Source organism: Equus quagga, chromosome 1 (assembly GCF_021613505.1).
Source record: "Equus quagga isolate Etosha38 chromosome 1, UCLA_HA_Equagga_1.0, whole genome shotgun sequence".
In the NCBI taxonomy this organism is placed as follows: Eukaryota; Metazoa; Chordata; class Mammalia; order Perissodactyla; family Equidae; genus Equus; species Equus quagga.
In genome coordinates this window covers 77,683,914-77,698,789 of record NC_060267.1, presented here as the reverse complement: position 1 = coordinate 77,698,789, position 14,876 = coordinate 77,683,914, and positions in this window count along the sequence as shown.

Here is a 14,876-nt window from a genome sequence, read left to right as displayed (position 1 = left end):
TTCTTTCAGATGCTAAAGCTTAGGCAATGTAATAAGTCACAACCCCTGACGACCCCAAAGACTAGAGAGAGGAAAGCACAGTAATGAGCAAGACCAGTTAGGAAATAAGAGAAGCATATTGTAGAGAAACGACAAATAAATCTTTATCTTACAGCTTATCGAGTTCAATGCTCTTGTTTTACGAATAGGGAAATTGAGGCCCAGAGAAAGCTGGTTGTCAGACAATGCATTATAGTCAAGTAGAGAATAGAACAAGGTCTCCTGACTGCCCATCCAATGTTCTCTATTCTTTCCTCATTTTGGGATGCAAGGAATGGGATGCTTTCCACATGAAATATTTGTTCTAATGAGGAGCCTGGGTTGAAATGGATTCCTCTTAATGAGAGGAAGTGTGTGGAATGCCAAAGCCAGCAGAGTTTGGCCAACAAAAGACAGTAATGAGAGCTGCAGCTAGAATTAGACTGGGGAGATAGGAAGTGCATCATTCCCTGGAGAGGGAGTAAGACACAGAAGCTCCCCAAATATGACCCAGCATCACAAGACGCCCAGAACTCTGGGTGACCTCCCCGATGATTCTTGGTTGTAACACATATATATAATTTAAAGTGTGCATAAAGAGAGGGATGAAATTAATGAGGAAGATTTGATTCTAGAAAGCTCCATGAGTTGGGTTTGAAAACATTAAACTCTGATTTACGTGTCTGATAACACGGAGATCACTCCATAATCTAGACCCAGGTGTCCAGACTAGTACCCAAGGAATGTTATACTGTAAGTATTTATTCGTTGTCTCACCACTTTACTGCTTCTTCCCCCTGTACATTCTCCACAAAGAATTCAAAATGATCTCATTAAACTAGAAAGCAGATCAGTGTCACTTTGCTTTTTAACATCCTTCATCTGTCACACTTAGAATGAAATTTGAACTCATCATAGTGGCCTGTAAGACCCTTAGTGATCTGACCCTGACTACCTCCCTATTCCTCTGCTCTCCTCCCACCTCACTAGGATGCAGCTACTGGCCTGGTTTCTTTCTTTTGTTCTCTTTGTTTTTCCCTAACACACCAAATTCTTTCTTGCCTCTGGGTCTTTTTACTTGCTGTTCTCACGACCTGGAACATTCTTCTATCTATTCATAAGCCTGGCTGTTTTTCATTTTTCATGTTTAAGATCAATGCCAAGTCCTCAAAGAGGCCTTCTCTGCCTAGCTTTGCTGAAACAGCTCCTTGCTGCCATCCCAGTGAGCTACCCTCTGCTTATTTTCTTTGTAATGTTCTTCGTGATCAGAACTCACTGTATCTATGCCAAGGTACATTCCTAGAGGGCACTGGCCTTGCCAATCTTGTTCACCACTACATCTCCTAATGCCCAGAAGAGTACCCATCACCTAGAAAGTTATCTTTTGTATTTGATTAATGAATAGATTAACAAATTCTTATAATAGACGTTTACTGAGTGTCTACTATGTGCCAAACATTGTGATGGGCACTCTGGGGGACAAAGAGATGAATTAATCTTGGCATCTACTAGGAAGGACTTTACAGACTTATAGAGAAGATGATTCTAGTAATTGGTAATGAACACATACAACTCCAGTATATTTTAGACGTGGCTGGAGTCATCAGAGAGAGAGAGAGAGAGAAAATGATGTGGAGTTAAACTTACCCAACGTTACATATCAAATGTATTCAATAATAATAATTTTTAAAAGATGTGGGGGACTGTATGGGAGAGGTTAACTCCAGACAGAGTCAGAGCCTGGGAGAATAGGTAAGATTTTCACAAAGTTAGAAAGAGGAGGGTGAGATTGCTTGCTGGGCTGTGAGCTCAAGGAGGACTGAGATACTGACGATGGTGTTCATTGTTTTATTCTCAGTTAAGAAAGGTGCCTGGCACATAACAGGGATTTGATGAATATATGTTGAATGAATATACAAATCCATAAATGAGCTTATTGCAATAACCATTTCTACAGTATATTAAAATATGCTTGTGTCCTCTTAATGGGAGAAACAGTCCCCTGTTCTTGTCCTATTCGTGTATAAGAAGTCTTCTTTCATTTCTGGTAGAGCAAGGAAGCACCCTCTTCCCCCACTGGCACCCACTCGAATTCCAGGATTATTGCTTTGGCAATGAATTAGCATGGAAGGAAAAGTCAGCACTCGCCCCTCCACATCCTGTATCAAAGAAGAAATGGGCGCTACAGTCCCCAGGTGAGAAGGGACCTTCCTGTGCTCTGATCTGACTGTGGCTGTAAAGACAAATAAAGATGCCCCGACGAGAGGCGTGGCTATGAAGATGAAGAAAAGCCTTTGCAATTTCTGCTCTACAGGAGCCATCTTTAACAGTTTTATTGACGTTCAATTTACATACATAAAATTCCCTAAGTTCAGGTATAAAACAGTGATTTGTAATGAATTTATAAAGTTTTGTAACCATCACACAGTACAATTTCAGAACCTTCCCATCTCCCCAAGAATATCTCTCATGGCCACTACCGTCCCTCCCCATTCCTACCCCAGCCTCAGGCAACCAATAGTCTGCTTTCTAGCTCTATACATTTACCTTCTCTGGACATTTCATACAAAGAGAACCACGCAAGTCCCCATCATTAATTTTCATGTCAAAATTTTGTACCTATTTGTTATTTTGAAGGAGAATTTGAGTGTAATCCTCTTCTTGCAATGACTTACGTATCCTTTTTGCGCCTCAGTTTCTTCACCTATCAAACGGGATTCTTGGTACTCCCACACGTGATCAAGTCATTCAGTGCCATGCCTGGCAAATAGCACACGCTCGATAGATCGTGATTGTTCTCGTCGTTATTATTATTTATTATTATTATTTTATTTTACCCAGCACAGTTCAGCAAGGCTGGGATAAAGAAATCAGAAAAGGGAGTCCATGGAATCCCACACAAATGACACATTGAAAGGAGAGGAAATATTTCCATTCAGATTCTAGCAGAAGAAAGATTATTTCTATTCCAGGGAATTCTGTTTGCCTTCTTTCTTTGAGGTAGAGGATGTGGATGCATGTGAGCAGCCGTCTCATTCACTGCTGATTTACCGCCAAAGAAATGATTCTGAAATCTGAGTAGAGGTGAGTGGTGGGAGAGGGTGTTTTTCTGTTTTACTAGAAATGAAAGGAGACCTTTAATATGAGATCCAAGTGACAAGGACAGGGAACTGGTATTTCCATTAAGCAGACTGAGTAGTGTTTTCATGTCTGACTATGGCATATCCATTAACAGGAACATTGAAAAAATCCGTTTCTGTATTAAAAACTCTTGTGGAAATAAAGGGTTTTTTTCTTTTTTTTTCCTGAAGAAAATTGTTTCTTCCTCCTTTCAAGCTAAAGAGTGAAAATATATGGTCTTTGATTTGGAGTCAGGAGACCAAGGTTCTGCTTCTTGTTCTGTCCCTGGAGTAGCTGACTTTGAGTAAATAAGTTCCCCTCTGTGGGCCTCAGTTTACCTTAGCTGTAAAAAGGAGAGGTTTGACCTCAGAAGCCCTTCTCTAAGGTAAGACTCTGTGGTTCTAAGGTGATGTGGTTCTGACAGTGAAGGCAAGGCTGATGATACATGGAGAAGAGCACAGAGCCACAGACTTTCCTCCAATAGCATGCATTTTATGGACCAACGGTTTGTGTTGGATGAAACTTCCGTCCTCATAAATTGCAGAACATTTACAGTTTCTTTAGTTTAAAGCAGGAGTGAGCAAACTATGGCCTGTGGGCCAATTCCAGCTCTCCTCTTTATTGGTAAATAATGTTTTATTGGAACACAGCCGCACCCATTTGTTTACATACTGTAGATGGCAAAGCCTAAAATATTTACCGTCTGACCCTTTACAGGAAAATAATTTGCTGATCTCTGGTTTAAAGACTTAATTGGTTTTATGAACCACTCTAAATAAAATTTAAAAATAAGTACATTATATAGTTGAGCAGTTTCAGAAAGCCCTGAGTAGTGGCTAATGTGGGCTGGCTCAGGTAGTGGAGCTATCAACAAAGAGTTAAGAGAAAAGAGCCAGTACAGGATGATGATGATGATGACGATGAGGATGGCGATGATGATGACATTTACTGAGTGTTCAAGGAAACAAGATAATGGTCTAAATACTTTATACTAATCTATTTAATCCTCTCAACTATCATCTCATTATCTCAGCTTTATAAAGAGGAAAATAAGGCCTGGGAGTTTTTAGAAACTTGACCAAGATCATAAAGCGAGTAAGTCTTGACTTGGGATATGGGACCTATATGGTTTGGTATAATTTTTATGTTATGGAAGCAATCCAGAGAAGGAAAGGGGCTTGCACAAAATCCTTTATGACAAAGGAAAAGGACACTCAGGCTTCCTGACTCCATGACCAATACCCGTGCCCTCGCAGCACACACTAGTCCATCTGCTAACTCCTGGGGGATGTGTGTACCTATGTATCACCTATCCATTGTACCGACTGCTTCCAGGCTATTACATCCAAGAGGATAAGAATCACATCTTCTATTTCTTTTCCTAGAGCCCTAGCATGTGATAGGCATACAATAAATGCCTGGTTATAATGATAGCAAAGTTTACTGATATAACATGATGTTACAAGAAATTATTTTAGCACTTTACATGGATTACCAAAGAACTTGACACTTTGGGTCCTTAAAACAATCCTGTATGTTAGGCATTCTCATTATCCGTAAACATTCCATACAAATGTTTAAAATGGAGGCTCAGAAAGTCAGTGATGTTTCCATGGTCTCAGAGCTAGTGAGTGGTAAACCTTGGATGTGAACTTGGGCAAATGATCAGGTTCTGAGACCTGGTGACACTGAGTGTGGTCTGCCAACCAGCACGCGTGAGTGACATCACCTAGGAGCTGGTTAGGAATGCAGAATCTCAAGCCTGCTGAATCACGATCTGCATTTTAACAAGGCCCTCAGGTGCTTTGTGTGCACATTAAAGTTTGAGAATCTTTGCTCTAAATCAGACGCTGTGCTCTCTGTTGACTGAATAAGAAAAAGAGTAAATGAGTGGTCGCTTTCTGTACAATGTCAAGAAGCAAACCGGTCAGATAAAAATCATGCTGTAGGGGAAGGGATCAAAGTGTTCATTTCTATAAATCAAACCTGTTCCAAAGCTGAATGCTTTTTCTCTAGATTCTGTTCTGATATTACTGCCCCTGCAGCTCCTAAAATCACTTTACTACAAAAGTCTGAGATCTATATTTATACTCTTGGCTGCATGATAAATACAGAAGCAAATGCTTCAGGACTGAGTAATAGAGCTATAACCAGGCTGGACTTTGCTTGTGACGCACCCAATGTGTGTTTTTAGGCAACAGGCAGAGGGAAAATTGCCATCTGCTCAGTAACCTTTGAGTTTCCCGAAAATCTAAGCTTTTTCCAATTCCTTTAACATGAATAAAAATACACGCTTAAGGCGATAGTCACTTTTGCCCCTGGAAAATGCCTCTGACTTTCTAGATATAGTCATAGGTGGCAGGGGCTATAGGGACTCATTCGACATGGTAGGATTATTTTGTGCTTGGTTATCTTTTTTTTTCCCAATTTTTAATAAAAATTTTCACCAAATAATCAAAATAAGTTTTTTTGGCCTACATCATCTCTCTTCACCAGGCTGTGAAAACAACCTCTACCCCTTTGACGAGATGGGGATCTGAGGAAGCATCTTACTGCCACTTCAGTTGGAAGGTGGCAAATGACAATTACCTCCCTCTTTTATAACCAAGTCCTTTGGGTCTTGTGCTGAGTCCTCTGACCCTCAATTTTCTCAATGGTCAGATGAAGATAGTGCCACCTACCACTATCGGGTCTCGATGAAGGTTCTTCTCCTTCATCACGTTCAACTGTTCGCAGAGCCACTGACCTGGTGGTTTCCAAACATTCCTGAAGACAGCAATACCCTGTGAGCCTATAAATCTTCATATCCCATTCCCAAATAATCTACTACAGAGGGTTCTATTAGATAGTAAGACCCAGAAATGCGCATTTTAAGGCTTTCCAAGTAATTTAACCCAGAGGGTCTCAAAACCATAATTTGATATCTCTCTCCAGTGGTTCTTTGCATTTCTCTAATACATCGTCCAACTCCCTAGGCAAATATGAGTCCCCACAACAGGTTAAGCTCAAATTTGAGATGATGCCTTAGCACTTATGGGCAAATCCCATAGTAGGCTCCAGCCCCTGGAATACCAAACCAGGCTGAAACATATGAAGGGAAAAAGATCACAGAGGTAAGACCAAGGCTTTGAAAGCTTTGCCTGGGGCTGGAGTGGTCCTGAGTTAAATGTACTCATTTGAGTCTCAGATCTTAACCCAGCTTGCAGGTGATTGGGCCAACACCTTGTTGTGACATTGTGGGACACCCCGGAGCATGTCCCACCACACTGCTGTGAGGGCCTTTCCTCCGGGAACCCAACTATAATTAAAATAGCAGCAGATTCCACTCAGTTTGTGGAGTCTCACCTTGACTTCTGAACAACTGGACTTGGTTGGGTGACTTTTTGCTTGCAGAGGTGGCTGCTCTACGTCTGTGATCACTCAGTTGACAATCACTCCAAGACTGTCTGCATATCATCCTCATATCCTTCTTGTTTTGCAGTAGAATGGCAGCACATCCGTGTATTTATTGTGTAAATGCAGATCTCAGATCAGGCGCACATCTTACCTCACATTCTAATGCCTAGGCTGCATTCATATTCATTTTTCTCTTTCCCACATCCCAAATCTTTCCTGTCTTAATCAAAATAAAATAATTTGAGGAGAAATTTATGCTGTTTCCATATATCAAGATCCAAGATGAAGAGTTTACTTGCAGTTTTTTCACCAATTTGAATCCACCCATGCATACTGTCTACTAGGTTTTAGATGCAAATAATTGCAATGACATGAAAATTAAATTATTATTTTACTAATAATATTAATGAGCTTAATTATTGAGTATCAATACACTATGTTAAACAGTTTTCACATGTTATGTGATTAAATTTTACAATAATTTGGCTACATCATATGTTATTTTTCCCATGAAACTTGAAATTAAGAGGTAACTGTCATAGATTAATTGACAAACTCAAGGTTTGAACCCAAGATTGTCAGGCACCAGAGGCTGGGTGTTGTATCACCATTACTTTGCTTCTCCCAGAGGGGAAAAATGTGATATCTGAACTTGATGGAGAGGTCAAGCTCCAGTTGAGAATGGCCACAGAGTAGACCACTAACTTACTAGCTGTGCTGTGACAATCTCCTCCCTTGCCCAGGCCCCAGAAAGTTCTTCTGGTTGACCACCAAAGCCCTCACAGCTCTAGGATTACATGAATCTTTTAGCTAACTCTAGGATCACCCTGTTGGAAAGGCTTGATAGTTTCTGGTCTTTTTGTGACCCTTTAGAAAAAGGATAAAGTTCTACTATGATTCATGAACCTACATATTTTCCAAAGTGAGAAAAATTTGAGAACAAAGAGGGGTTCTATTAATAATTACACCTGGATATTAGTCAAAAACTGTGACTGTCCTAGGCAAACCAAGAAGTATGATCATCAGAGCTACGATATGCTTCTCTCTCTAAATTCACAGCCACTAGCTGAATGTGTTCAATGGTATGAAAGATCAGTATCTCTATGAAGAGACCAGAGTGAGGGTAGGGAAGAGAGCCAGTGGATGGGGCAAAGTTATTATTTCTACCAAAGCAAGATGGGAGGGGTGTGGAAATGAGACATTGCAGTAAGAGGAGATACATGCGGAGGAGTATAAGAAAAAAATTCCTAACTTCTCCACTGTACATTAAGGTTGACCCTGGACTGTGGAGCCTCTGTTCATAGTTGTGACATACACCAGAGCAAGATTTTTCAGCTTTCTTGTAATTCTATCCTGAGGCATTGCAACGGCTGCTTGCCTACTTTTCTCTTTGAACAAAGACTGTGTGGGGCTGACCGATGTGTCAGCTACGGGCAGGTCGTATCTTATCTCAGAAATAGAAGGTGGCAGCTAACCCTATTTCAAACAGTCCCTCAAGCAATGAGGTCACAGGAACATGCCTCTACCAGATTCAGCAACTGGAATGGAACAAGCTTGATCATTAACTGTGGATTATGAATTGCTATCTCGACGTTTCATATTCAAGGTGCCAGCTCCTTTTTTTGAGAAAATGTAAATTCTTAGCAGAAAGGACACATACACAGCTGCCCTCTGCCTCTCCCCCTTACTCTCAGCCATCCTTTGAAGAATGAAGCACACATAGTAAGAGAGTAAAGTGACCCAAACCTTGTGTTAGGCTTTGGGAATTCACTGATAAAGAAGACATGATATTGCTTTTGAAGAAATTAATCCTTATTTAAAGAAACAAATAGATACAGAGTAAATTCAATATATCACCATCTTTTTACAGAAATTTATTCCATGCAAGACATTATACATATATCTCATTTAATCTTCATACCAACGCAGTAAGGTTTTATCATCCCAGTTCACAGTATCTCAAAACACACATTGTAAGTCACACAGCCAAGAACTCAATAAACATCTATTTCATTCTACACTCACTTTTCTGGTCATAACCTCCAATGAATTCTCATCTTATGGGAAAAGCCAAAGTCCTTACTATGATCCAAATGACTCTATTGTCCATTTGCCAAATTTGTAGGTTTCCCCTTAGTCTAGATACATGATGGGACTGTCCTGCCTCATTCCATGTTTTGGGTCTATTCCAGTAATCAGTTCAGTCCAATGAGTTAGGTGAAGAAGTAATCTCTGTTACCTCCAGGTTGTGTATTGCATTGCCAAGGGGAGACCCAGGGGGGATCTGGTTTTTTTTTTTTTTTTTCATATGCCAAGGTTACCAGCAATATTACAGATATTCGTTGCTCTATCGTTCTGGGTCCTAGAGTGAGGAAGACAGTGAGGATGTGGGTGGGAGCAGAGGCCCCTCTTGGCCCATGATGGACATGAGGTTTGTGGGAAAAGTCAATGAGATTCCAGAGTTGTTGATTAGTGCATTATAACCTAGCCTGTCCTCACTGATACAGCTGCTTTATATTTTTCCCTTAACAGATCACAACTCATCTTGTCATATAATTTACTTACGTATCATGATATTTTCTGGCACCTATACTAAAATGCTAGATCTGTGAAGACGAGAAGTCTTACCATTTTTGTTCACTAATATATTCCCCAATCCAAGAACAGTGCTCAGCTCCTTGTAGGAATCCAATAAATCCTTGTTGAATGAATGTAAGAACAAAGCTACCTCATACACACCTATGAGTGGTGAGACAGACTTAAGTTCAGGGTGCTAGTGAAACCCAGAGAAGAGATTGACTCAAAACAAGCCTGGACTCCTGTCTTTCCCCTGTGTGACCCCAGTGTCTAGTGAGTGCCTTCAGCATTGTGGGAAATCATCATCCGATTGTGGAGCTGTTACAGTGAAGAGCTTCCACTGTGGTTTCCATAACCAAGTGGCTCACCATGCACACATGTATTAATAATTATCCACTCTTCTAGTGGTGAGAACTTCATCCGCCTCCCTGGAGTCCTAGTCATGACTTAGTCATGACCAGTGACTCAGCTGCATCCAGCTTTCCCCCAGGGACATTCCTGTCCTCCTTTCTCTGTATTCATTCTCCTCCTTTCTCTTGTGATTCACACCTCACTCAGGTGTGTCTTGGACATTTAGCCCCAAATGACTCCTGCCTCCTTTTAGAAAAAAAGTGGCTCTTTTTGTCCCCATGTTGGTGGAGGCATTTCTCTCAGATTTCAGCCTCTGGAAACCTATGTACAGACAGGTGTATCTGTCAAAAGATTCTAATGGAGTCATGCCCTTCTCACCAAAATACCTTTGCACACTGCAAATAAGGCTGACTTCTCTTTACCTCTGAATGAGTATGCTTCTAATGGATGTCCATTGATGTCCCTACTGACATCTAAAGCACAAAATTTCAAATCTGAACACATATCTTTTTATTCCTGAATTCCTTCCCTATTTTGGTGTTGACACCACTGCCAGATACCCGAGCTTTCTTTTTACCCTACTTGCCACCTTTACCTAAAGTGAGGAAAGAAGATTATACGTATGGAATTGGCTCATGTGATTGTGGGGGCAAGTGAGTCTGAAATTTGTAGGGCAGGCCAGCAGGCTAGAAATTCAGGTGAGAGTTGCCATTGCAGTCCTGAGTCCAAAATCTATAGCTATAGAGCAGGCCAGCAGCCTGGAAAGTCAGGCGGGACTTATATGTGACAGTCTTGAGTCTGAATTCCTTCTTCTCTGGGAGACCTCAGTTTGCTCTTAAAGCCTTCAATTGATTGGATGGGACACATTATCAAGGATAGTCTCCTTTATTTAGAGTCATGGATTATAAATGTTCATTACATCTACCTAATACCTTCAGTCAACATATAGACTATTGTTTGACCAAGGAACTGGGCACCATAGCCTAGCCAAGTTGACACATAAAATTAACCATCACACCTCTACATTTTTAAATCCATTCCAGACATTGTTAATCAATCGCTGCACTTTCCAGATAAATTTAGATGAGTTTTCATGATGCTTCCCCCAGTAACACTCTTGCGAGCCATCATCAATGGATCAGTTCTGGCAAGTGAGTTGAAACACATCTTTGGCTTTTAATTTTAAAAACAGCGCTAGTCCTGCTTAATGACACTTCATTGCCTAAGATTCCTTAGGCAAAGCATGTTTCACAAAACATAAATCTTATAAGGTATTCTGTGAAAAAGAGATGTTGTGATCAAAAAGGCTTATTATAATTGACATACCATGTTTCTCCTCCAAGATCTCGAGAGCTTCCACAGGAATCAAAACAATTACAAATTGATAAGCCAGCTTTTCCAAAATCTATTTGACCATTCAAATTGTTCTTAACAATGTACTCACTAACAGTGAGGGAAACACATTTTAGGAAATGCTTGTCACTCAAAGCCTTTCCATATCTAGTATCAACTATCTTTCCAAACCAAGTGTCTTTTGAACCAAAGTGTTCCTTGAACATTCCCTACATTATCTACATCCTGCTTATCCCTCAACATGTTCAATTAAAACCGTTCCACAGTATCTGTGCCAAAATCCCCGTGGCAGAAACAATGCTATGTGGGCAATGGAACATCTCTTGTCCTGGGCACACAGAAAGAACACATTTCCCAGCTTCCTTTGCAGTTTTTTGGGGCCGTGTTACCGAGTCTGTCCACTGCAATGTGAATCAATGAAGTAAGCCACTTCCAGGCCTGGCTCCTCAACCTTTCACTCTATCCTCCACTTGCTTTCTTTTCTGTGGCTAGCAACGTAGAGCTCTCAAAGAGTAGAGCCACATGATGCAAGAAGCCTGTATCCTGAGTCACCGCTTAGAAGAGAGCATTGCTAGCCCCAAAAGAAAGTGAGGAAGACATTCTTATTAACATAATAAGTTATTTAGTAACTTATTAACAACTCTAAGTTAAGCCACTGATATTTGGGGGCTATATGTCACAGCAGCTGGTGTTAATTATCTTGACTACTACATTCTTCCATAAAGCCTAAATGATGCCTTGGCTGGAGTAGACTTTTTCTTTCTCAGACCTCCATAATACTTTGGCCCACTTATAATAGTTATCTAGCTCTCATTAGAATGATTTAGGTTGCTATCGTATCTCTATTCCTAGACTTTGAGCTTCTTGAGGGCAAGACTCATATCTATTACATCTCTCTGTCCCCCCACCTTACTTGGGGAGTGAATGATTGTGGAATAAAAGATGACATGAAGAGTATTCACATTCTAACATGAAATTTCATTGTGATAAGGCGAAGCTGTGAACCTTAAGGGAATTTAGGACCTATAGTATTTGGCAGGGACTCTCTGTTGCCAGCTAGATAGACTGATCCAATTGACTCACATTCATCCCTATAGAATTCCTTGGTACTTCTTGATGTAGAAAACCAGACTAAGAAGTGGAAAACACTCAGATCTTGGAATTAGAGAGTACTTGGCTGAGTCCCAGTTCTCTCACTTGTTCCTCTGACTTTGGACAAATGACTTTACACTTTTAAGTCTCAGTTTCTTGTCTTTAAATCCGACAGTAATCCCTACCTTATGGGACTGCAAGGTGGATTAAATGAAATCTTAAATGGAAAGTACCCAGTAGAGGGCCTGGCACATGAGTAAGTGCTCAACAAATGGCAGGTCCCTCTGTCTGGGCTGTTGCCGTTGACATGTCAGCAGGGGCCATCCTGGCTTGGGAAGCATGCCAGAGCCCTAAAGGAAATTGGATGCCATATAAAACAGGGTTGATTAAATATGATTTTGCAGCTCCTGCTGAGAGATGAGCTGCAATGGAACAGCTGTGTTGTTTTATTGGAGAATCAAGGATCAAATGTCATGTGAAGTCCTCTTAAAAAGAATCTAAAACTAGTTATGATGCTACTGAGCAAGTTTGTTTAGTAAATAACATCCTCTCTCAAAGAGCCATGGCTAAATGGTGAGGTTGGAACAAAAAGTCCATAGCACTTTTCTTTTTTCGTTGGTCCTGACAGATTAAAACAGACATCTATGGTGCTTGCCTGCTTCAGGCTGAGCTAACGCAATATTGATGCAACTCTCCTTCTCTGTGGAAAAATGACCAATGAGAACAAAAGAGTAGTCTAATCTTTTACATAAACATGTTAGAAACGGGAGTCCCTGGATGGCAATGGAAAATGGAAAAGTAACAGTGTATTCCTGTAACTGCCCTCCTTCTTCATTTGGAAGTGGTTATAGAGAATGGAAGGTTGATGAGAAGGAGACATAAGTGGGATCTGTTTTCTCTCTAGAAGTGTCAGTGAAATGCGGCACAAAGCTTATTCAAGAGATCAGGGTTCAAGTCCTGGCTTGTCCACTATGTCATCTGAGGTAAATCTCTTCCCCTCTCTGGGCCTGAGTTCCCTGACATAGGAAGAAGTCACATTGGGCAACCTCTAAGTCCTCTTGGAATTCCACTAAGTTTAACTTCCAAGGATTCCTTTTCAAGCATTCCTTGAGCTAGTGGGGAGAATTAAAATGGTTACATATGAGATGGAATTAAGAGACTTAGTTTAAGAAGGAGCATTTGGTCTGGAAGGAAAATAATAAGAACATTGGTTCAGTTCTCCATTAAAAGATAACTATCCAATTTGAAGTAACCAAATGGAACAAAAAGATGATAATTTTCAGTCTGTGGAACTTCTCTGTGTCTATCAAAGTTTTTCTTCCTAATTTCCTATATATGCAAAGACCATGGTAGGAAGGATTCTGAACCAAACCCCACAAATCCTCTCTCCTCAGATGAGTAAGAGGCGGGATTAATTGGTCCTTCGTGATGTGCAGGCACTACGCTAAGTAGTTTATAAGCTTTAGTTCATTTTTCCTCACCACAGCTATAAGGGAGTAGGGATATTATTCCCATTCCACTAATTAGAGACAGGCAGTCAATTGCCCAGGGTCATGAAATCAGGGACAGCGCTAGAATGCAAAGCCAGCTCCTTCAGTTGCTCTCACAGAAGAATTGTTCTATTCTGTATGTCTCCTGGTGTCCTTCATTTATTCCTTCAACAAACGTTTACCAAAGGGTGGCAGCGAACTAGATGCTAGACTTTGATTCTGTGGCGAGACTGGAAGGGCTCCTGTTCTCAGGGAACTGGTGTTCTTGCTGGGAGGTGGAAGAAAATAAACAAAATCACAAAGAGAAATATAAGAAAAACACCAGATAATATTAAGTAATATGTAGACAGCAATCTTAGAGTAAACGTAAAGAGGGAGTGGGCGGCTGCTTCATGTTGAGTTGTTTGCAGTATCTCTCTCTGAAGATGTGACATTTAAGCTGAGACCTTGGGAAGAGCAGCTGACCTCTCTGAGCATCAGTTTCCTACCTGTAATATATAACATCTGTAATAACAAGATGTGCTCAGATGAGAGGATTTTTGGAAAGGAGGAAATAGAACTGTGAAGGTTAATAGCTTGGTACACAGTAAGATCTTTGCAAATGCAATGGTTTTAACACCCAAGTTCTGCATCCCTATATGAGGTGATTTTACACTTGAAAATTTAGGATGCCCTGGCATGTAGTTGAGCCAGAGTAATAATAATAATAGCAAAAGTTTACTGAGTGCTTACTATGTGCTAGACAGTGTTCTCAATACTTGCATGTACTAAATGATTTAATCCTCTCAACATCCGCATGGAAAAAATACTGTTGTTAGTTTTATTTTATAGATACTGCAACCAAGCCTCACCAGAGAGAGTCAGTTGGTCAACTCTATGCAGACAGCAAGTAGTGGACCCAGGCTGTGGACCCAGGTGCTGTGGATCTTGAGACCATATCCTCAATCATCACACTTTGCTGTTTCATATATAATTGTGTTTGAGCCCAGATCTCCAAAAGCCTCTCTCAGCCTACCAGGAGTGAGTAGAAATGCTTGGGAACACCACGTTGCTCTTGCACTATTCAGTTTTGTACTAGACATGGTGACCTCAGCCTGGAAGATAATCTGTCTGGAGGGCAAATACACAGCACTGCACTTTCTCCAAATGATTTGAAATCCTCCCAGCACTCAGTGAGCTCTAAGAATGTGCTTCGTCATTCTGCTTTGGTGGGCCAGCGTTCGCCAGTTCGAATCCCAGGTGTGGACCTACATACTGCTTGTCAAGCCATGCTGCGGCAGGTGTCCCACATATAAAGAAGAGGAAGATGGGCATGGATGTTAGCTCAGGGCCAGTCTTTCTCAGCAGAAAGAGGAGGATTGGCAGCAGTTAGCTCAGGGCTAATCTTCCTCAAAAATAAACAAATAAATAATAAAAATAAGAATGTGCTTCATGATAAGCACAAGATGATAACAGCAAGCTTCCTAAAGTAGTGAGTTC